The sequence below is a fragment of the Heterodontus francisci genome, chromosome 21, assembly GCF_036365525.1.
Source record: "Heterodontus francisci isolate sHetFra1 chromosome 21, sHetFra1.hap1, whole genome shotgun sequence".
NCBI classification, from domain to species: domain Eukaryota; kingdom Metazoa; phylum Chordata; class Chondrichthyes; order Heterodontiformes; family Heterodontidae; genus Heterodontus; species Heterodontus francisci.
Window position 1 is genome coordinate 69,569,400 of NC_090391.1, and position 26,331 is coordinate 69,595,730.

The window sequence follows — 26,331 nt, forward strand, 5'->3', positions numbered from 1 at the left end:
CTGACACCAAGTAACAAAGACATACAATTACACCAATTAACAAAGACACACACTTACACCAAGTAAGAAAGACAGACACTGATACCCAGTAAACAAAGACACACACTTACACCAAGTAACAAAGACATACACTGAAACCCAGTAACACAAACAAACACACACAGACACACAGTAAAACAGAGAAACACTAATAAACAGTAACAAAGACATACACTGACACCAAGTAACACAGACACACACTGACACCCAGTAACAAAGACATACACTGACACCAAGTCTCAAAGACATACACTGATAACAAGTCAGAAAGACATACACTGATACCCAGTAACACAGACACACACAGACACCCAGTAACAAAGACATAGACTGATACCAATCACAAACACATTCACTGATACCCAGTAACACAGACACACACTGACACCAAGTAACAAAGACATGCACTGACACCAAGTAACACAGACATACACTTACACCAAGTAACAAAGACATACAATGACACCAAGTAACAAAGACATACACTGACACCAAGTAACAAAGACCCACACTTAAACCAAGTAACAAAGACAGACAATTACACCATGTAACAAAGACATACACTTACACCAAGTATTTTGACATACACTGACACCAAGTAACAAAGACATACACTGATACCCAGTAACACAGACACACACTTACAACAACAAACAAAGACATAGACTGACACCAAGTCACAAAGACACACACTGACACCCAGTAACAAAGACATATACTGACACCAAGTCACAAAGACATACACTGATACCCAGTAACACAGACACACACTTACACCAAGTAACACAGACATACACTGACACCAAGTAACAAAGACAAACACTGATGCCCAGTAACACAGACACACACTTACACCAAGTAACAAAGACAGACACTGATACGCAGTAACACAGACACACACTTACACCAAGTAACAAAGACATACACTGACACCCAGTAACAAAGACATATACTGACACCCAATAACACAGACACACAGGGACACCAAGGAACAAAGACACACACTTACACCAAGTAACACAGACACACACTGACACCCAGTAACACAGACACACACTTACACCAAGTAACACAGACATACACTGACACCAAGTAACAAAGTCTGACACTGATACCCAGGAAAACAGACACACACTTACACCAAGTAACACAGACACACGCTTCGCTTACACCAAGTAACAAAGACATACACTTACACCAAGTAACACAGACATACAGTGACACCAAGTAACAAAGACATACAATTACACCAAGTAACAAAGACAGACACTTACATCAAGTAACACAGATATACACTGACACCAAGTAACAAAGTCTGACACTGATACCCAGGAAAACAGACACACACTTACACCAAGTAACACAGACACACACTTCGCTTACACCAAGTAACAAAGACATACACTTACACCAAGTAACGCAGACATACAGTGACACCAAGTAACAAAGACATACAATTACACCAAGTAACAAAGACAGACACTTACATCAAGTAACACAGATATACACTGACAGCAAGTAACAAAGACATGCACTGACACCCTGTAACACAGACACACACGGACACCAAGTAACAAAGACACACACTTACACCAAGTAACACAGACACACACTGACACCCAGTAAAGCAGACACACACTTACACCATGTAGCACAGACATACACTGACACCAAGTAACAAAGACATACACTGCTACCCAGTAACACAGACACACACTTACACCAAGTAACACAGACATACACTGACACCAAGTAACAAAGAGATACAATGATACCCAGGAACACAGACACACACTTACACCAAGTAACACAGACACACACTTACACCAAGTAACAAAGACATACACTTACACCAAGTAACACAGACATACACTGACACCAAGTTACAAAGACATACAATTACACCAAGTAACAAAGACACACACTTCCGCCAAGTAACAAAGACAGACACTGATACCCAGTAACACAGACACACACTGACACCTAGTCACAAAGACATACACTGATACCCAGTATCACAGACACACACTTACACCAAGTAACACAGACACACACTGACACCCAGTAAAACAGACACACACTTACACCAAGTAGCACAGACATACAATGTCACCAAGTAACAAAGACATACACTGATACCCAGTCACACAGACACACACTTACACCAAGTAACCCAGACATACACTGACACCAAGTAACAAATACATACAATGATACCAAGGAACACAGACACACACTTACACCAAGTAACACAGACACACACTTACACCAAGTAACAAAGACATACACTTACACAAAGTAACACAGACATACACTGACGCCAAGTTACAAAGACATACAATTACACCAAGTAACAAAGACACACTTCCGCCAAGTAACAAAGACAGACACTGATACCCAGTTACACAGACACACACTGACACCCAGTTAGAAACACACACTGAACCCCAGTAACACAGACACACACTGACCCGCAGTAACACAGACACACACTGACACCCAGGAACAAAGACATACACTGACACCAAGTCAGAAAGACATACACTGATACCCAGTAACACAGACACACACTGACTCCCAGTAAAAAAGACAGACACTGATACCAATCACAAACACATTCACTGATACCCAGTAACACAGACACACACTGACACCAAGTAACAAAGACATGCACTGACACCTAGTAACATAGACATACACTTACACCAAGTAACAAAGACACACACTTACACCATGTAACACAGACACACAATGACACCAAGTAACAAAGACATACACTGACACCAAGTAATTTAGACACACACTTAAACCAAGTAACAAAGACAGACAATTACACCAAGTAACAAAGACATACACTGATACCCAGTAACACAGACACACACTTACAACAAGAAACAAAGACATAGACTGACACCAAGTCACAAAGACACACACTGACACCCAGTAACAAAGACATATACTGACACCAAGTCACAAAGTCATACACTGATACCCAGTAACACAGACACACACTTACACCAAGTAACACAGACATACACTGACACCAAGTAACAAAGACAAACACTGATGCCCAGTAACACAGACACACACTTACACCAAGTAACAAAGACATACACTGACACCCAGTAACAAAGACATATACTGACACCCAATAACACAGACACACAGGTACACCAAGTAACAAAGACACACACTTACACCAAGTAACACAGACACACACTGACACCCAGTAACACAGACACACACTTACACCAAGTAACACAGACATACACTGACACCAAGTAACAAAGACATACACTGATACCCAGTAACACAGACACACACTTACACCAAGTAACAAAGACATACACTTACACCAAGTAACACAGACATACAGTGACACCAAGTAACAAAGACATACAATTACACCAAGTAACAAAGACAGACACTTACATCAAGTAACACAGATATACACTGACAGCAAGTAACAAAGACATGCACTGACACCCAGTAACACAGACACACACGGACACCAAGTAACAAAGACACACACTTACACCAAGTAACACAGACACACACTGACACCCAGTAAAACAGACACACACTTAAACCAAGTAGCACAGACATACAATGACACCAAGTAACAAAGACATACACTGATACCCAGTCACACAGACACACACTTACACCAAGTAACCCAGACATACACTGACACCAAGTAACAAATACATACAATGATACCAAGGAACACAGACACACACTTACACCAAGTAACACAGACACACACTTACACCAAGTAACAAAGACATACACTTACACAAAGTAACACAGACATACACTGACGCCAAGTTACTAAGACATACAATTAGACCAAGTAACAAAGACACACTTCCGCCAAGTAAGAAAGACAGACACTGATACCCAGTTACACAGACACACACTGACACCCAGTTAGAAACACACACTGAACCCCAGTAACACAGACACACACTGACCCGCAGTAACACAGACATACACTGACACCAAGTCACAAAGACACACAATGGCACCCAATAACAAAGACATACACTGACACCTAGTCACAAAGACATACACTGATACCCAGTATCACAGACACACACTTACACCAGGGAACAAAGACATACACTGACACCAAGTCACAAAGACACACACTGACACCCAGTAACAAAGACATACACTGACACCAAGTCACAAAGACATACACTGATACCCAGGAACACAGACACACACTGACACCCAGTAACAAAGACATACACTGATACAAAGTCACAAAGACATACACTGATACCCAGTAACACAGACACACACTGACACCCAGTAACAAAGACATACACTGATACCAAGTCAGAAAGACATACACTGATACCCAGTAACACAGACACACACTGACACCCAGTAACAAAGACATACACTGATACCAAGTCACAAAGACACACACTGACACCCAGTAACAAAGACATACACTGACACCAAGTCACAAAGACATACACTGATATCCAGGAACACAGACACACACTGACACCCAGTAACAAAGACTTACACTGATACAAAGTCACAAAGACATACACTGATACCCAGTAACACAGACACACACTGACACCCAGTAACAAAGACATACACTGATACCAAGTCAGAAAGTCATACACTGATACCCAGTAACACAGACACACACTGACACCCAGTAAAAAAGACATACACTGATACCAATCACAAAGACATTCATTGATACCCAGTAACACAGACACACAATGACACCAAGTAACAAAGACATGCACTGACACCAATCACAAAGACATACACTGATACCCAGTATCACAGACACACACTTACACCAGGGAACAAAGACATACACTGACACCAAGTCACAAAGACACACACTGACACCCAGTAACAAAGACATACACTGACACCAAGTCACAAAGACATACACTGATATCCAGGAACACAGACACACACTGACACCCAGTAACAAAGACTTACACTGATACAAAGTCACAAAGACATACACTGATACCCAGTAACACAGACACACACTGACACCCAGTAACAAAGACATACACTGATACCAAGTCAGAAAGACATACACTGATACCCAGTAACACAGACACACACTGACACCCAGTAAAAAAGACATACACTGATACCAATCACAAAGACATTCATTGATACCCAGTAACACAGACACACAATGACACCAAGTAACAAAGACATGCACTGACACCAAGTAACAAAGACATACACTTACACCAAGTAACAAAGACACACACTTACACCAAGTAACACAGACATACACTGACACCAAGTAACAAAGACATACACTGATACCAAGTAACAAAGACATACACTTACACCAAGTATTTTGACATACACTGACACCAAGTAACAAAGACATACACTTATACCCAGTAACAAAGACATGCACTGACACCCAGTAACACAGACACACACGGACACCAAGTAACAAAGACACACACTTTCACCAAGTAACACAGACACACACTGATACCCAGTAACACAGACACACACTTCCAACAAGTAACAAAGACATACACTGACACCAAGTCACAAAGACTCACACTGACACCCAGTAACAAAGACATATAGTGACACCAAGTAACACAGACATACACTGACACCAAGTAACAAAGAGAGACACTGATACCCAGTAACACGGACACACACTTACACCAAGTAACAAAGACATACACTGACACCCAGTAACAAAGACATGCACTGACACCCAGTAACACAGACACACACGGACACCAAGTAACAAAGACACACATTTACACCAAGTAACACAGACACACACTGACACCCAGTAAAACAGACACACACTTACACCAAGTAGCACAGACATACACTGACACCAAGTAACAAAGACATACACTGATACCTAGTAACACAGACACACACTTACACCAAGTAACACAGACATACACTGACACCAAGTAGCAAAGACATACAATGATACCCAGGAACACAGACACACAATTACACCAAGTAACACAGACACACACTTACACCAAGTAACAAAGACATACACTTACACCAAGTAACACAGACATACACTGACAACAAGTAACAAAGACATACAATTACACCAAGTAACAAAGACACACACTTACACCAAGTAACAAAGACAGACACTGATACCCAGTAACACAGACACACACTTACATCAAGTAACAAAGACATACACTGACACCCAGTAACACAAACAAACACACACAGACACCCAGTAACACAGAGAAACACTAATATACAGTAACAAAGACATACACTGATACCAAGTAACACAGACACACACTGACACCCAGTAACAAAGACATACACTGACACCAAGTCACAAAGACAAACACTGATACCCAGTAACACAGACAAACAATTACACCAAGTAACAAAGACAGACATTGATACCCAGTAACACAGACACACACTTACACCAAGTAACAAAGACATACAGTGACACGCAGTAACAAAGACATGCACTGACACCCAGTAACACAGACACACACGGACACCAAGTAACAAAGAAACACACTTACACCAAGTAACATAGACACACACTGACACCCAGTAAAACAGACACACACTTACACCAAGTAACACAGACATACACTGACACCAAGTAACAAAGGCATAGACTGATACCCAGTAACACAGACACACACTTACACCAAGTAACACTGACACACACTTACACCAAGTAACAAAGACATACACTTACACCAAGTAACACAGACATACACTGACACCAAGTAACAAAGACATACAATTACACCAAGTAACAAAGACACACACTTACACCAAGTAACAAAGACAGACACTGATACCCAGTAAACAAAGACACATACTTACACCAAGTAACAAAGACATACACTGACACCCAGTAACACAAACAAACACACACAGACACACAGTAACACAGAGAAACACTAATAAACAGTAACAAAGACATACACTGACACCAAGTAACACAGACACACACTGACACCCAGTAACAAAGACATACACTGACACCAAGTCTCAAAGACATGCACTGACAACAAGTCAGAAAGACATACACTGATACCCAGTAACACAGACATGCACTGACACCAAGTAACAAAGACAAACACTGATAACCAGTAGCACAGACTCACACTTACACCAAGTAACAAAGACAGACACTGATACCCAGTAACACAGACACACACTTACACCAAGTAACAAAGACATACACTGACACCTAGTCACAAAGACATACACTGATACCCAGTATCACAGACACACACTTACACCAGGGAACAAAGACATACACTGACACCAAGTCACAAAGACACACACTGACACCCAGTAACAAAGACATACACTGACACCAAGTCACAAGGACATACACTGATATCCAGGAACACAGACACACACTGACACCCAGTAACAAAGACATACACTGATACAAAGTCACAAAGACATACACTGATACCCAGTAACACAGACACACACTGACACCCAGTAACAAAGACATACACTGATACCAAGTCAGAAAGACATACACTGATACCCAGTAACACAGACACACACTGACACCCAGTAAAAAAGACATACACTGATACCAATCACAAAGACATTCACTGATACCCAGTAACACAGACACACAATGACACCAAGTAACAAAGACATGCACTGACACCAAGTAACAAAGACATACACTTACACCAAGTAACAAAGACACACACTTACACCAAGTAACACAGACATACACTGACACCAAGTAACAAAGACATACACTGATACCAAGTAACAAAGACATACACTTACACCAAGTAATAAAGACAGACAATTACACCAAGTAACACAGACATACACTGACACCAAGTAACAAAGACATACACTGATACCAAGTAACAAAGACATACACTTACACCAAGTAACAAAGACAGACAATTACACCAAGTAACAAAGACATACACTTACACCAAGTAACAAAGACAGACAATTACACCAAGTAACAAAGACATACACTTACACCAAGTATTTTGACATACACTGACACCAAGTAACAAAGACATACACTGATACCCAGTAACAAAGACATGCACTGACACCCAGTAACACAGACACACACGGACACCAAGTAACAAAGACACACACTTTCACCAAGTAACACAGACACACACTGATACCCAGTAACACAGACACACACTGTCACCAAGTAACAAAGACATGCACTGACACCAAGTAACACAGACATACACTGATACCCAGTAACACAGACACACACTTACAACAAGTAACAAAGACATACACTGACACCAAGTCACAAAGACATACACTGACACCCAGTAACAAAGACATATACTGACACCAAGTAACACAGACATACACTGACACCAAGTAACAAAGACAAACACTGATACCCAGTAGCACAGACACACACTTACACCAAGTAACAAAGACAGACACTGATACCCAGTAACACAGACACACACTTACACCAAGTAACACAGACACACGCTTCGCATACACCAAGTAACAAAGAAATACACTTACACCAAGTAACACAGACATACAGTGACACCAAGTGACAAAGACATACAATTACACCAAGTAACAAAGACAGACACTTACATCAAGTAACACAGATATACACTGACAGCAAGTAACAAAGACATGCACTGACACCCAGTAACACAGACACACACGGACACCAAGTAACAAAGACACACACTTACACCAAGTAACACAGACACACACTGACACCCAGTAAAACAGACACACACTTACACCAAGTAGCACAGACATACACTGACACCAAGTAACAAAGACATACACTGATACCCAGTCACACAGACACACACTTACACCAAGTAACCCAGAAATACACTGACACCAAGTAACAAATACATACAATGATACCAAGGAACACAGACACACACTTACACCAAGTAACACAGACACACACTTACACCAAGTAACAAAGACATACACTTACACAAAGTAACACAGACATACACTGACGCCAAGTTACAAAGACATACAATTACACCAAGTAACAAAGACACACTTCCGCCAAGTAACAAAGACAGACACTGATACCCAGTTACACAGACACACACTGACACCCAGTTAGAAACACACACTGAACCCCAGTAACACAGACACACACTGACCCGCAGTAACACAGACATACACTGACACCAAGTCACAAAGACACACAATGGCACCCAATAACAAAGACATACACTGACACCTAGTCACAAAGACATACACTGATACCCAGTATCACAGACACACACTTACACCAGGGAACAAAGACATACACTGACACCAAGTCACAAAGACACACACTGACACCCAGTAACAAAGACATACACGGACACCAAGTCACAAAGACATACACTGATACCCAGGAACACAGACACACACTGACACCCAGTAACAAAGACATACACTGATACAAAGTCACAAAGACATACACTGATACCCAGTAACACAGACACACACTGACACCCAGTAACAAAGACATACACTGATACCAAGTCAGAAAGACATGCACTGATACCCAGTAACACAGACACACACTGACACCCAGTAAAAAAGACATACACTGATACCAATCACAAAGACATTCACTGATACCCAGTAACACAGACAAACACTGACACCAAGTAACAAAGACATGCACTGACACCAAGTAACAAAGACATACACTTACACCAAGTAACAAAGACACACACTTACACCAAGTAACACAGACATACACTAACACCAAGTAACAAAGACATACACTGATACCAAGTAACAAAGACATACACTTACACCAAGTAACAAAGACAGACAATTACACCAAGTAACAAAGACATACACTTACACCAAGTATTTTGACATACACTGACACCAAGTAACAAAGACATACACTGATACCCAGTAACACAGACACACACTTACACCAAGTAACAAAGACATACACTGACACGAAGTCACAAAGACACACACTGACACCCAGTAACAAAGACATACACTGACACCAAGTGACAAAGACATACACTGACACCCAGTAACACAGACACACACTTACACCAAGTAACACAGACATACACTGACACCAAGTAACAAAGACATACACTGATACTCAGTTACACAGACACACACTTACACCAAGTAACAAAGTCAGACACTGATATCCAGTAACACAGACACACACTTACACCAAGTAACAAAGACATACACTGACACCCAGTAACACAGACACACACGGACACCAAGTAACAAAGACTCACACTTACTCCAAGTAACACAGACACACACTGACACCCAGTAACACAGACACACACTTACACCAAGTAACACAGACATACACTGACACCAAGTAACAAGGACATACACTGATACCCAGTAACACAGACACACACTTACACCAAGTAACACAGACATACACTGACACCAAGTAACAAAGACATACACTTACACCAAGTAACACAGACATATACTGACACCAAGTAACAAAGACATACAATTACACCAAGTAACAAAGACACACACTTACACCAAGTAACACAGTTATACCCTGACACCAAGTAACAAAGACATGCACTGACACCCAGTAACACAGACACACACGGACACCAAGTAACAAAAAGACACACTTACACCAAGTAACACAGACACACACTGACACCAAGTAAAACAGACACACACTTACACCAAGTAACACAGTCATTCACTGACACCAAGTAACAAAGACATACACTGATACCCAGTAGCACAGACACACACTTACACCTAGTAACACAGACATACACTGACACCAAGTAACAAAGACATACAATGATAACCAGGAACACAGACACACACTTACACCAAGTAACACAGACACACACTTACACCAAGTAACAAAGACATACACTTACACCAAGTAACACAGACATACACTGACACCAAGTAACAAAGACATACAATTACATCAAGTAACAAAGACACACACTTACACCAAGTAACAGAGACAGACACTGATACCCATTAACACAGACATACACTTACACCAAGTAACAAAGACATACACTGACACCCAGTAACACAAACAAACACACACAGACACCCAATAACACAGAGAAACACTAATAAACAGTATCAAAGACATACACTGACACCAAGTAACACAGACTCGCACTGACACCCAGTAACAAAGACAGACACTGACACAAAGTCACAAAGACATACACTGATACCAAGTCCCAAAGACATACACTGATACCCAGTAACACAGACACACACTGACACCAAGTAACAAAGACATACACTGACACCAAGTAACAAAGACATACACTTACACCAAGTAACAAAGAAATACACTGACACCAAGTAACAAAGACATCCACCGATACCCAGTAACACAGGCACACACCTACACCAAGTCACAAAGACATACACTGACACCAAGTAACAAAGACATACACTGATACCCAGTAACACAGACACACACTTACACCAAGTAACAAAGACATACACTGACCCCAAGTCACAACGACACACACTGACACCCAGTAACAAAAACATACACTGACACCAAGTCACAAAGACATACACTGATACCTAGGAACACAGACACACACTTACACCAAGTAACACAGACACACACTTACACCAAGTAACAAAGACATACACTTACACAAAGTAACACAGACATACACTGACACCAAGTTACAAAGACATACAATTACACCAAGTAACAAAGACAGACACTTACATCAAGTAACACAGATATACACTGACACCCAGTAACACAGACACACACGGACACCAAGTAACAAAGACACACACTTACACCAAGTAACACAGACACACACTGACACCCAGTAAAACAGACACACACTTACACCAAGTAGCACAGACGTACACTGACACCAAGTAACAAAGACATACACTGATACCCAGTAACACAGACACACACTTACACCAAGTAACACAGACACACACTTACACCAAGTAACAAAGACATACACTTACACAAAGTAACACAGACATACACTGACACCAAGTTACAAAGACATACAATTACACCAAGTAACAAAGACAGACACTTACATCAAGTAACACAGATATACACTGACACCCAGTAACACAGACACACACGGACACCAAGTAACAAAGACACACACTTACACCAAGTAACACAGACACACACTGACACCCAGTAAAACAGACACACACTTACACCAAGTAGCACAGACGTACACTGACACCAAGTAACAAAGACATACACTGATACCCAGTAACACAGACACACACTTACACCAAGTAACCCAGACATACACTGACACCAAGTCACAAAGACATACAATGATACCCAGGAACACAGACACACACTTACACCAAGTAACACAGACACACACTTACACCAAGTAACAAAGACATACACTTACACAAAGTAACACAGACATACACTGACACCAAGTTACAAAGACATACAATTACACCAAGTAACAAAGACACACACTTCCGCCAAGTAACAAAGACAGACACTGATACCCAGTAACACAGACACACACTGACACCCAGTTAGAAACACACACTGAACCCCAGTAACACAGACACACACTGACCCGCAGTAACACAGACATACACTGACACCAAGTCACAAAGACACACAATGACACCCAATAACAAAGACATACACTGACACCTAGTCACAAAGACATACACTGATACCCAGTATCACAGACACACACTTACACCAGGGAACAAAGACATACACTGACACCAAGTCACAAAGACACACACAGACACCCAGTAACAAAGACATACACTGACACCAAGGCACAAAGACATACACTGATACCCAGGAACACAGACACACACTGACACCCAGTAACAACGACATACACTGATACAAAGTCACAAAGACATACACTGACACCCAGTAACACAGACACACACTGACACCCAGTAACAAAGACATACACTGATACCAAGTCAGAAAGACATACACTGATACCCAGTAACACAGACACACACTGACACCCAGTAAAAAAGACATACACTGATACCAATCACAAAGACATTCACTGATACCCAGTAACACAGACACACACTGACACCAAGTAACAAAGACATGCACTGACACCAAGTAACAAAGACATACACTTACACCAAGTAACAAAGACACACACTTACACCAAGTAACACAGACATACACCGACACCAAGTAACAATGACATACACTGATACCAAGTAACAAAGACATACACTTACACCAAGTAACAAAGACAGACAATTACACCAAGTAACAAAGACATACACTTACACCAAGTATTTTGACATACACTGACACCAAGTAACAAAGACATACACTGATACCCAGTAACACAGACACATACTTACACCAAGTAACAAAGACATGCACTGACACCAAGTGACAAAGACATACACTGATACCCAGTAACACAGACACACACTTACACCAAGTAACACAGACATACACTGACACCAAGTAACAAAGACATACACTGATACTCAGTAACACAGACACACACTTACACCAAGTAACAAAGTCAGACACTGATACCCAGTAACACAGACACACACTTACACCAAGTAACAAAGACATACACTGACACCCAGTAACACAGACACACACGGACACCAAGTAACAAAGACCCACACTTACTCCAAGTAACACAGACACACACTGACACCCAGTAACACAGACACACACTTACACCAAGTAACACAGACATACACTGACACCAAGTAACACAGACATATACTGACACCAAGTAACAAAGACATACAATTACACCAAGTAACAAAGACACACACTTACACCAAGTAACACAGTTATACCCTGACACCAAGTAACAAAGACATGCACTGACACCCAGTAACACAGACACACACGGACACCAAGTAACAAAAAGACACACTTACACCAAGTAACACAGACACACACTGACACCCAGTAAAACAGACACACACTTACACCAAGTAACACAGTCATTCACTGACACCAAGTAACAAAGACATACACTGATACCCAGTAGCACAGACACACACTTACACCTAGTAACACAGACATACACTGACACCAAGTAACAAAGACATACAATGATAACCAGGAACACAGACACACACTTACACCAAGTAACACAGACACACACTTACACCAAGTAACAAAGACATACACTTACACCAAGTAACACAGACATACACTGACACCAAGTAACAAAGACATACAATTACATCAAGTAACAAAGACACACACTTACACCAAGTAACAGAGACAGACACTGATACCCATTAACACAGACATACACTTACACCAAGTAACAAAGACATACACTGACACCCAGTAACACAAACAAACACACACAGACACCCAATAACACAGAGAAACACTAATAAACAGTATCAAAGACATACACTGACACCAAGTAACACAGACTCGCACTGACACCCAGTAACAAAGACAGACACTGACACAAAGTCACAAAGACATACACTGATACCAAGTCCCAAAGACATACACTGATACCCAGTAACACAGACACACACTGACACCAAGTAACAAAGACATACACTGACACCAAGTAACAAAGACATACACTTACACCAAGTAACAAAGAAATACACTGACACCAAGTAACAAAGACATCCACCGATACCCAGTAACACAGGCACACACCTACACCAAGTCACAAAGACATACACTGACACCAAGTAACAAAGACATACACTGATACCCAGTAACACAGACACACACTTACACCAAGTAACAAAGACATACACTGACCCCAAGTCACAACGACACACACTGACACCCAGTAACAAAAACATACACTGACACCAAGTCACAAAGACATACACTGATACCTAGGAACACAGACACACACTTACACCAAGTAACACAGACACACACTTACACCAAGTAACAAAGACATACACTTACACAAAGTAACACAGACATACACTGACACCAAGTTACAAAGACATACAATTACACCAAGTAACAAAGACAGACACTTACATCAAGTAACACAGATATACACTGACACCCAGTAACACAGACACACACGGACACCAAGTAACAAAGACACACACTTACACCAAGTAACACAGACACACACTGACACCCAGTAAAACAGACACACACTTACACCAAGTAGCACAGACGTACACTGACACCAAGTAACAAAGACATACACTGATACCCAGTAACACAGACACACACTTACACCAAGTAACACAGACACACACTTACACCAAGTAACAAAGACATACACTTACACAAAGTAACACAGACATACACTGACACCAAGTTACAAAGACATACAATTACACCAAGTAACAAAGACAGACACTTACATCAAGTAACACAGATATACACTGACACCCAGTAACACAGACACACACGGACACCAAGTAACAAAGACACACACTTACACCAAGTAACACAGACACACACTGACACCCAGTAAAACAGACACACACTTACACCAAGTAGCACAGACGTACACTGACACCAAGTAACAAAGACATACACTGATACCCAGTAACACAGACACACACTTACACCAAGTAACCCAGACATACACTGACACCAAGTCACAAAGACATACAATGATACCCAGGAACACAGACACACACTTACACCAAGTAACACAGACACACACTTACACCAAGTAACAAAGACATACACTTACACAAAGTAACACAGACATACACTGACACCAAGTTACAAAGACATACAATTACACCAAGTAACAAAGACACACACTTCCGCCAAGTAACAAAGACAGACACTGATACCCAGTAACACAGACACACACTGACACCCAGTTAGAAACACACACTGAACCCCAGTAACACAGACACACACTGACCCGCAGTAACACAGACATACACTGACACCAAGTCACAAAGACACACAATGACACCCAATAACAAAGACATACACTGACACCTAGTCACAAAGACATACACTGATACCCAGTATCACAGACACACACTTACACCAGGGAACAAAGACATACACTGACACCAAGTCACAAAGACACACACTTACACCAAGTAACACAGACATACACTAACACCAAGTAACAAAGACATACACTGATACCAAGTAACAAAGACATACACTTACACCAAGTATTTTGACATACACTGACACCAAGTAACAAAGACATACACTGATACCCAGTAACACAGACACACACTTACACCAAGTAACAAAGACATACACTGACACGAAGTCACAAAGACACACACTGACACCCAGTAACAAAGACATACACTGACACCAAGTGACAAAGACATACAATGATACCCAGTAACACAGACACACACTTACACCAAGTAACACAGACATACACTGACACCAAGTAACAAAGACATACACTGATACTCAGTTACACAGACACACACTTACACCAAGTAACAAAGTCAGACACTGATACCCAGTAACACAGACACACACTTACACCAAGTAACAAAGACATACACTGACACCCAGTAACACAGACACACACGGACACCAAGTAACAAAGACTCACACTTACTCCAAGTAACACAGACACACACTGACACCCAGTAACACAGACACACACTTACACCAAGTAACACAGACATACACTGACACCAAGTAACAAGGACATACACTGATACCCAGTAACACAGACACACACTTACACCAAGTAACACAGACATACACTGACACCAAGTAACAAAGACATACACTTACACCAAGTAACACAGACATATACTGACACCAAGTAACAAAGACATACAATTACACCAAGTAACAAAGACACACACTTACACCAAGTAACACAGTTATACCCTGACACCAAGTAACAAAGACATGCACTGACACCCAGTAACACAGACACACACTGACACCCAGTAAAACAGACACACACTTACACCAAGTAACACAGTCTTTCACTGACACCAAGTAACAAAGACATACACTGATACCCAGTAGCACAGACACACACTTACACCTAGTAACACAGACATACACTGACACCAAGTAACAAAGACATACAATGATAACCAGGAACACAGACACACACTTACACCAAGTAACACAGACACACACTTACACCAAGTAACAAAGACATACACTTACACCAAGTAACACAGACATACACTGACACCAAGTAACAAAGACATACAATTACATCAAGTAACAAAGACACACACTTACACCAAGTAACAGAGACAGACACTGATACCCATTAACACAGACATACACTTACACCAAGTAACAAAGACATACACTGACACCCAGTAACACAAACAAACACACACAGACACCCAATAACACAGAGAAACACTAATAAACAGTATCAAAGACATACACTGACACCAAGTAACACAGACTCGCACTGACACCCAGTAACAAAGACAGACACTGACACAAAGTCACAAAGACATACACTGATACCAAGTCCCAAAGACATACACTGATACCCAGTAACACAGACACACACTGACACCAAGTAACAAAGACATACACTGACACCAAGTAACAAAGACATACACTTACACCAAGTAACAAAGAAATACACTGACACCAAGTAACAAAGACATCCACCGATACCCAGTAACACAGGCACACACCTACACCAAGTCACAAAGACATACACTGACACCAAGTAACAAAGACATACACTGATACCCAGTAACACAGACACACACTTACACCAAGTAACAAAGACATACACTGACCCCAAGTCACAACGACACACACTGACACCCAGTAACAAAAACATACACTGACACCAAGTCACAAAGACATACACTGATACCTAGGAACACAGACACACACTTACACCAAGTAACACAGACACACACTTACACCAAGTAACAAAGACATACACTTACACAAAGTAACACAGACATACACTGACACCAAGTTACAAAGACATACAATTACACCAAGTAACAAAGACAGACACTTACATCTAGTAACACAGATATACACTGACACCCAGTAACACAGACACACACGGACACCAAGTAACAAAGACACACACTTACACCAAGTAACACAGACACACACTGACACCCAGTAAAACAGACACACACTTACACCAAGTAGCACAGACGTACACTGACACCAAGTAACAAAGACATACACTGATACCCAGTAACACAGACACACACTTACACCAAGTAACCCAGACATACACTGACACCAAGTCACAAAGACATACAATGATACCCAGGAACACAGACACACACTTACACCAAGTAACACAGACACACACTTACACCAAGTAACAAAGACATACACTTACACAAAGTAACACAGACATACACTGACACCAAGTTACAAAGACATACAATTACACCAAGTAACAAAGACACACACTTCCGCCAAGTAACAAAGACAGACACTGATACCCAGTAACACAGACACACACTGACACCCAGTTAGAAACACACACTGAACCCCAGTAACACAGACACACACTGACCCGCAGTAACACAGACATACACTGACACCAAGTCACAAAGACACACAATGACACCCAATAACAAAGACATACACTGACACCTAGTAACAAAGACATACACTGATACCCAGTATCACAGACACACACTTACACCAGGGAACAAAGACATACACTGACACCAAGTCACAAAGACACACACAGACACCCAGTAACAAAGACATACACTGACACCAAGGCACAAAGACATACACTGATACCCAGGAACACAGACACACACTGACACCCAGTAACAACGACATACACTGATACAAAGTCACAAAGACATACACTGATACCCAGTAACACAGACACACACTGACACCCAGTAACAAAGACATACAGTGATTCCAAGTCAGAAAGACATACACTGATACCCAGTAACACAGACACACACTGACACCCAGTAAAAAAGACATACACTGATACCAATCACAAAGACATTCACTGATACCCAGTAACACAGACACACACTGACACCAAGTAACAAAGACATGCACTGACACCAAGTAACAAAGACATACACTTACACCAAGTAACACAGACATACACCGACACCAAGTAACAATGACATACACTGATACCAAGTAACAAAGACATACACTTACACCAAGTAACAAAGACAGACAATTACACCAAGTAACAAAGACATACACTTACACCAAGTATTTTGACATACACTGACACCAAGTAACAAAGACATACACTGATACCCAGTAACACAGACACATACTTACACCAAGTAACAAAGACATACACTGACACCAAGTGACAAAGACATACACTGATACCCAGTAACACAGACACACACTTACACCAAGTAACACAGACATACACTGACACCAAGTAACAAAGACATACACTGATACTCAGTAACACAGACACACACTTACACCAAGTAACAAAGTCAGACACTGATACCCAGTAACACAGACACACACTTACACCAAGTAACAAAGACATACACTGACACCCAGTAACACAGACACACACGGACACCAAGTAACAAAGACTCACACTTACTCCAAGTAACACAGACACACACTGACACCCAGTAACACAGACACACACTTACACCAAGTAACACAGACATACACTGACACCAAGTAACAAGGACATACACTGATACCCAGTAACACAGACACACACTTACACCAGGTAACACAGACATACACTGACACCAAGTAACAGAGACAGACACTGATACCCAGGAAAACATACACGCACTTACACCAAGTAACACAGACACACACCTACACCAAGTAACAAAGACATACACTTACACCAAGTAACACAGACATATACTGACACCAAGTAACAAAGACATACAATTACACCAAGTAACAAAGACACACACTTACACCAAGTAACACAGTTATACCCTGACACCAAGTAACAAAGACATGCACTGACACCCAGTAACACGGACAGCAAGTAACAAAAACACACACTTACACCACGTAACACAGACACACACTGACACCCAGTAAAACAGACACACACTTACACCAAGTAACACAGACATACACTGACACCAAGTAACAAAGACATACACTGATACCCAGTAGCACAGACACACACTTACACCTAGTAACACAGACATACACTGACACCTAGTAACAAAGACATACAATGATACCCAGGAACACAGACACACACTTACACCAAGTAACAAAGACACACACTTACACCAAGTAACAAAGACATACACTTACACCAAGTAACACAGACATACACTGACACCAAGTAACAAAGACATACAATTACATCAAGTAACAAAGACACACACTTACAACAAGTAACAGAGACAGACACTGATACCCATTAACACAGACACACACTTACACCAAGTAACAAAGACATACACTGACACCCAGTAACACAAACAAACACACAGAGACACCCAATAACACAGAGAAACACTAATAAACAGTATCAAAGACATACACTGACACCAAGTAACACAGACTCGCACTGACACCCAGTAACAAAGACAGACACTGACACCAAGTCACAAAGACATACACTGATACCAAGTCCCAAAGACATACACTGATACCCAGTAACACAGACACACACTGACACCAAGTAACAAAGACATACACTGACACCAAGTAACAAAGACATACACTTACACCAAGTAACAAAGACATACACTTACATCAAGTAACAAAGACATACACTGACACCAAGTAACAAAGACATCCACCGATACCCAGTAACACAGGCACACACCTACACCAAGTCACAAAGACATACACTGACACCAAGTAACAAAGACATACACTGATATCCAGTAACACAGACACACACTTACACCAAGTTACAAAGACATACACTGACCCCAAGTCACAACGACACACACTTACACCAAGTAACAAAGACATACACTGTCACCCAGTAACAAAGACATACACTGACACCCAGTGACACAGACACACACGGACACCAAGTAACAAAGACACAGACTTACACCAAGTAACACAGACACACACTGACCCCCAGTAACACAGACACACACTTACACAATGTAACACAGACATACACTGACACCAAGTAACAAAGACATACACTGATACCCAGTAACACAGACACACACTTACACAAAGTAACACAGACATACACTGACACCAAGTCACAAAGACACACACTGACACCAAGTCACACAGACATACACTGATACCCAGGAACACAGACACACACTGACACCCAGTAACAAAGACATACACTGATACCAAGTCACAAAGACGTACACTGATACCCAGTAACACAGACACAAACTGACACCCAGTAACAAAGACATACACTGATACCAAATGACAAAGACATACACTGATACCCAGTAACACAGACACACGCTGACACCCAGTAACAAAGACATACAATGATACCAAGTCACAAAGACATACACTGATACCCAGTAACACAGACACACACTGACACCAAGTTACAAAGACATACACAGACACCAAGTAACAAAGACACACACTTACACCAAGTAACACAGACACACACTGACACCCAGTAACACAGACACACACTTACACCAAGTAACACAGACATGCACTGACACCAAGTAACAAAGTCATAAACTGATACGCAGTAACACAGGCACACACTTACACCAAGTAACAAAGTCAGACACTGATACCCAGTATCACAGACACACACTTACACCAAGTATCAAAGACATACACTGACACCCAGTAACAAAGACATACACTGACACCCAGTAACACAGACACACACGGACACCAAGTAACAAAGACTCACACTTACACCAAGTAACACAGACACACACTGACACCCAGTAACAAGGACATACACTGAAACCCAGTAACACAGACACACACTTACACCAAGGAGCACAGACATACACTGACACCAAGTAACAGAGACAGACACTGATACCAAGGAAAACATACACACACTTACACCAAGTAATACAGACACACACTTACACCAAGTAACAAAGACATACACTTACACCAAGTAACACAGACATACACTGACACCAAGTAACAAAGACATACAATTACACCAAGTAACAAAGACACACACTTACACCAAGTAACACAGTTATACACTGACACCAAGTAACAAAGACATGCACTGACACCCAGTAACACAGACACACACGGACACCAAGTAACAAAGACACACACTTACACCAAGTAACACAGACACACACTGACACCCAGTAAAACAGACACACACTTACACCAAGTAACACAGACATGCACTGACACCAAGTAACAAATACATACACTGATACCCAGTAGCACTGACACACACTTACACCTAGTAACACTGACATACACTGACACCAAGTAACAAAGACATACAATGATACCCAGGAACACAGACACACACTTACACCAAGTAACACAGACATACACTGACACCAAGTAACAAAGACACACAATTACACCAAGTAACAAAGACACACACTTACACCTAGTAACAGAGACAGACAATGATACCCAGTAACACAGACACACACTTACACCAAGTAACAAAGACATACACTGACACCCAGTAACACAAACAAACACACACAGACACGCAGTAACACAGAGAAACACTAATAAACAGTAACAAAGACATACACTGACACCAAGTAACACAGACACACACTGACACCCAGTAACAAAGACAGACACTGACACCAAGTCACAAAGACATACACTGATACCAAGTCCCAAAGACATACACTGATACCCAGTAACACAGACACACACTGACACCAAGTAACAAAGACATACACTGACACCAAGTAACAAAGACATACACTTACACCAAGTAACAAAGACAGACAATTACACCAAATAACAAAGACATACACGGACACCAAGTCAAAAAGACATACACTGACACCAAGTAACAAAGACATACACTGATACCCAGTAACACAGACACACACTTACACCAAGTAACAAAGACATACACTGACACCAAGTCACAAAGACTACACTGAGACCTAGTAACACAGACACACACTTATACCAAGTAACACAGACATACACTGACACCCAGTAACACAGACGCACACTTACACCAAGTAACAAAGACATACACTGACACCCAGTCGCAAAGACATACACAGACACCCAGTGACACAGACACACACGGACACCAAGTAACAAAGACACAGACTTACACCAAGGAACACAGACACACACGGACACCATGTCACAAAGACACACACTTACACCAAGTAACACAGACACACACTGACACCCAGTAACACAGACACACACTTACACCAAGTAAATCAGACATACACTGACGCCAAGTGACAAAGACATACTCTGATACCCAGTAACACAGGCACACACTTACACCAAGTAAGACAGACATACACTGACACCAAGTATCAAAGACATACACAGACACCAAGTAACAAAGACATACACTTACACCAAGTAACAAAGACACACACTTACACCAAGTAACCCAGACATACACTGAAACCAAGTAACAAAGACAGACAATTACACCAAGTAACAAAGACATACACTTACACCAAGTATTTTGACATACACTGACACCAAGTAACAAAGACATACACTGATACCCAGTAACACAGACACACACATCCACCAAGTAACAAAGGCAGACAATTACACCAAGTATTTTGACATACACTGACGCCCAGTAACAAAGACATACACTGATACCCAGTAACACAGACACACACTTCCACCAAGTAACAAACAAATACACTGACATGAAGTCACAAAGAAACACACTGACACCCAGTAACAAAGACATACACTGACACCAAGTCACAAAGACACACACTGACACCCAGTAACAAAGACATACAGTGAAGCCAAGTCACAAAGACATACACTGTTACCCAGTAACACAGACACACACTTACACCAAGTAACAAAGAAAGACACTGATACCCAGTAACACAGACACACACTTCCACCAAGTAACAAAGACATACACTGACACCCAGTAACAAAGACATACACTGACACCCAGTAACACAGACACACAGGACACCAAGTAACAAAGACACACACTTACACCAAGTAACACAGACACACACTGACACCCAGTAACACAAACAAACACACTGACACCAAGTGACACAGACATACACTGACACCAAGTAACAAAGACATACACTGACACCAAGTAACACAGACACACACTTACACCAAGTAACACAAACACACACTGACACCAAGTAACAAAGACACACACTTACACCAAGTAACCCAGACATAGACCGACACCATATAACAAAGACATACACTTCCACCAAGTAACACAGACATACACTGACACCAAGTAACAAAGACATACACTCATACCCAGTAACACAGGCACACACTTACACCAAGTAACACAGCCATACACTGACATCAAGTAACAAAGACATACACTGACACCAAGTCACAAAGACATACACTTATACACAGTAACACAGACACACACTTACACCAAGTAACAAAGACATACTCTAAAACCCAGTAACACAGACACACACTGACACCCAGTAACACAGACACACACTTACACCACGTAAATCAGACATACACTGACACCAAGTGACAAAGACATACTCTGATACCCAGTAACACAGGCACACACTTGCACCAAGTAACACAGACATACACTGACACCAAGTAACAAAGACATACACTGACACCAAGTAACACAGACATACACTGACACCAAGTCACAAAGAAATACACTGATACCCAGTAACACATACACACACTTACACCAAGTAACACAGACATACACTGACACCAAGTAACAAAGACATACACTGATACCCAGTAACACAGACACACACTTACACCAAGTAAAAAAGACAGACACTGATAACCAGTAACACAGACACAAACTTACACCAAGTAACAAAGACATACACTGACACCCAGTAACACAGACACACACGGACACGAAGAAACAAAGACACACACTTACAACAAGTAACACAGACACACACTGACACCCAGTAACACAAACAAACACACTGACACCAAGTGACACAGACATACACTGACACCAAGCAACAAAGACATACACTGACACCAAGTAACACAGACACACACATAAACCAGGTAGCACAAACACACACTTACATCAAGTAACAAAGACATACACTGACACCAAGTAACAAAGACACACACTTACACCAAGTAACACAGACATACACTGACACCAAGTAACAAAGACATACACTGATACCCAGTAACAAAGACATACACTGACAACCAGTAACACAGACACACACGGACACCAAGTAACAAAGACACACACTTACACCAAGTAACACAGACACACACTGACACCCAGTAACACAGACACACACTTAGACCAAGTAACACAGACATACACTGACACCAAGTAACAAAGACATACACTGATAACCAGTAACACAGGCACACACTTACACCAAGTAACACAGACACACACTGACACGAAGTAACAAATACATACACTTACAACAAGTAACAAAGACACACACTTACACCAAGTAATCCAGACATACACTGAAACCAAGTAACAAAGACAGACAATTTCACCAAGTAACAGAGACATAAACTTACACCAAGTACTTTGACATACACTGACACCAAGTAACAAAGAAATACACTGATATCCAGTAACACAGACACACACTTACACCAAGTAACAAGACATACACTGACACCAAGTCTCAAAGAAACACACTGACACCAAGTAACAAAGACATACACTGACACCAAGTCACAAAGACATACACTGATACCCAGTAACACAGACACACACTTACACCAAGTAACAAAGACAGACACTGAAAACCAGTAACACAGACACACACTTACACCAAGTAACAAAGACATACACTGACACCCAGTAACACAGACATACACTGACACCCAGTAACACAGACACACACGGACACCAAGTAACAAAGACACACAATTACACCAAGTAACAAAGAGACACACTGACACCCAGTAACACAAACAAACACACTGACACCAAGTGACACAGACATACACAGACACCAAGCGACAAAGACATACACTGACTCCAAGTAACACAGACACACACTTACACCAAGTAACACAAACACACACTTACACCAAGTAACAAAGACATACACTGACACCAAGTAACAAAGACACACACTTACACCAAGTAACACAGACATAGACTGACACCAAGTAACAAAGACATACACTTACACCAAGTAACACAGACATACACTGACACCAAGTAACAATGACATACATTGATACCCAGTAACAATGGCACACACTTACACCAAGTAACACAGACACACACTGACACCCAGTAA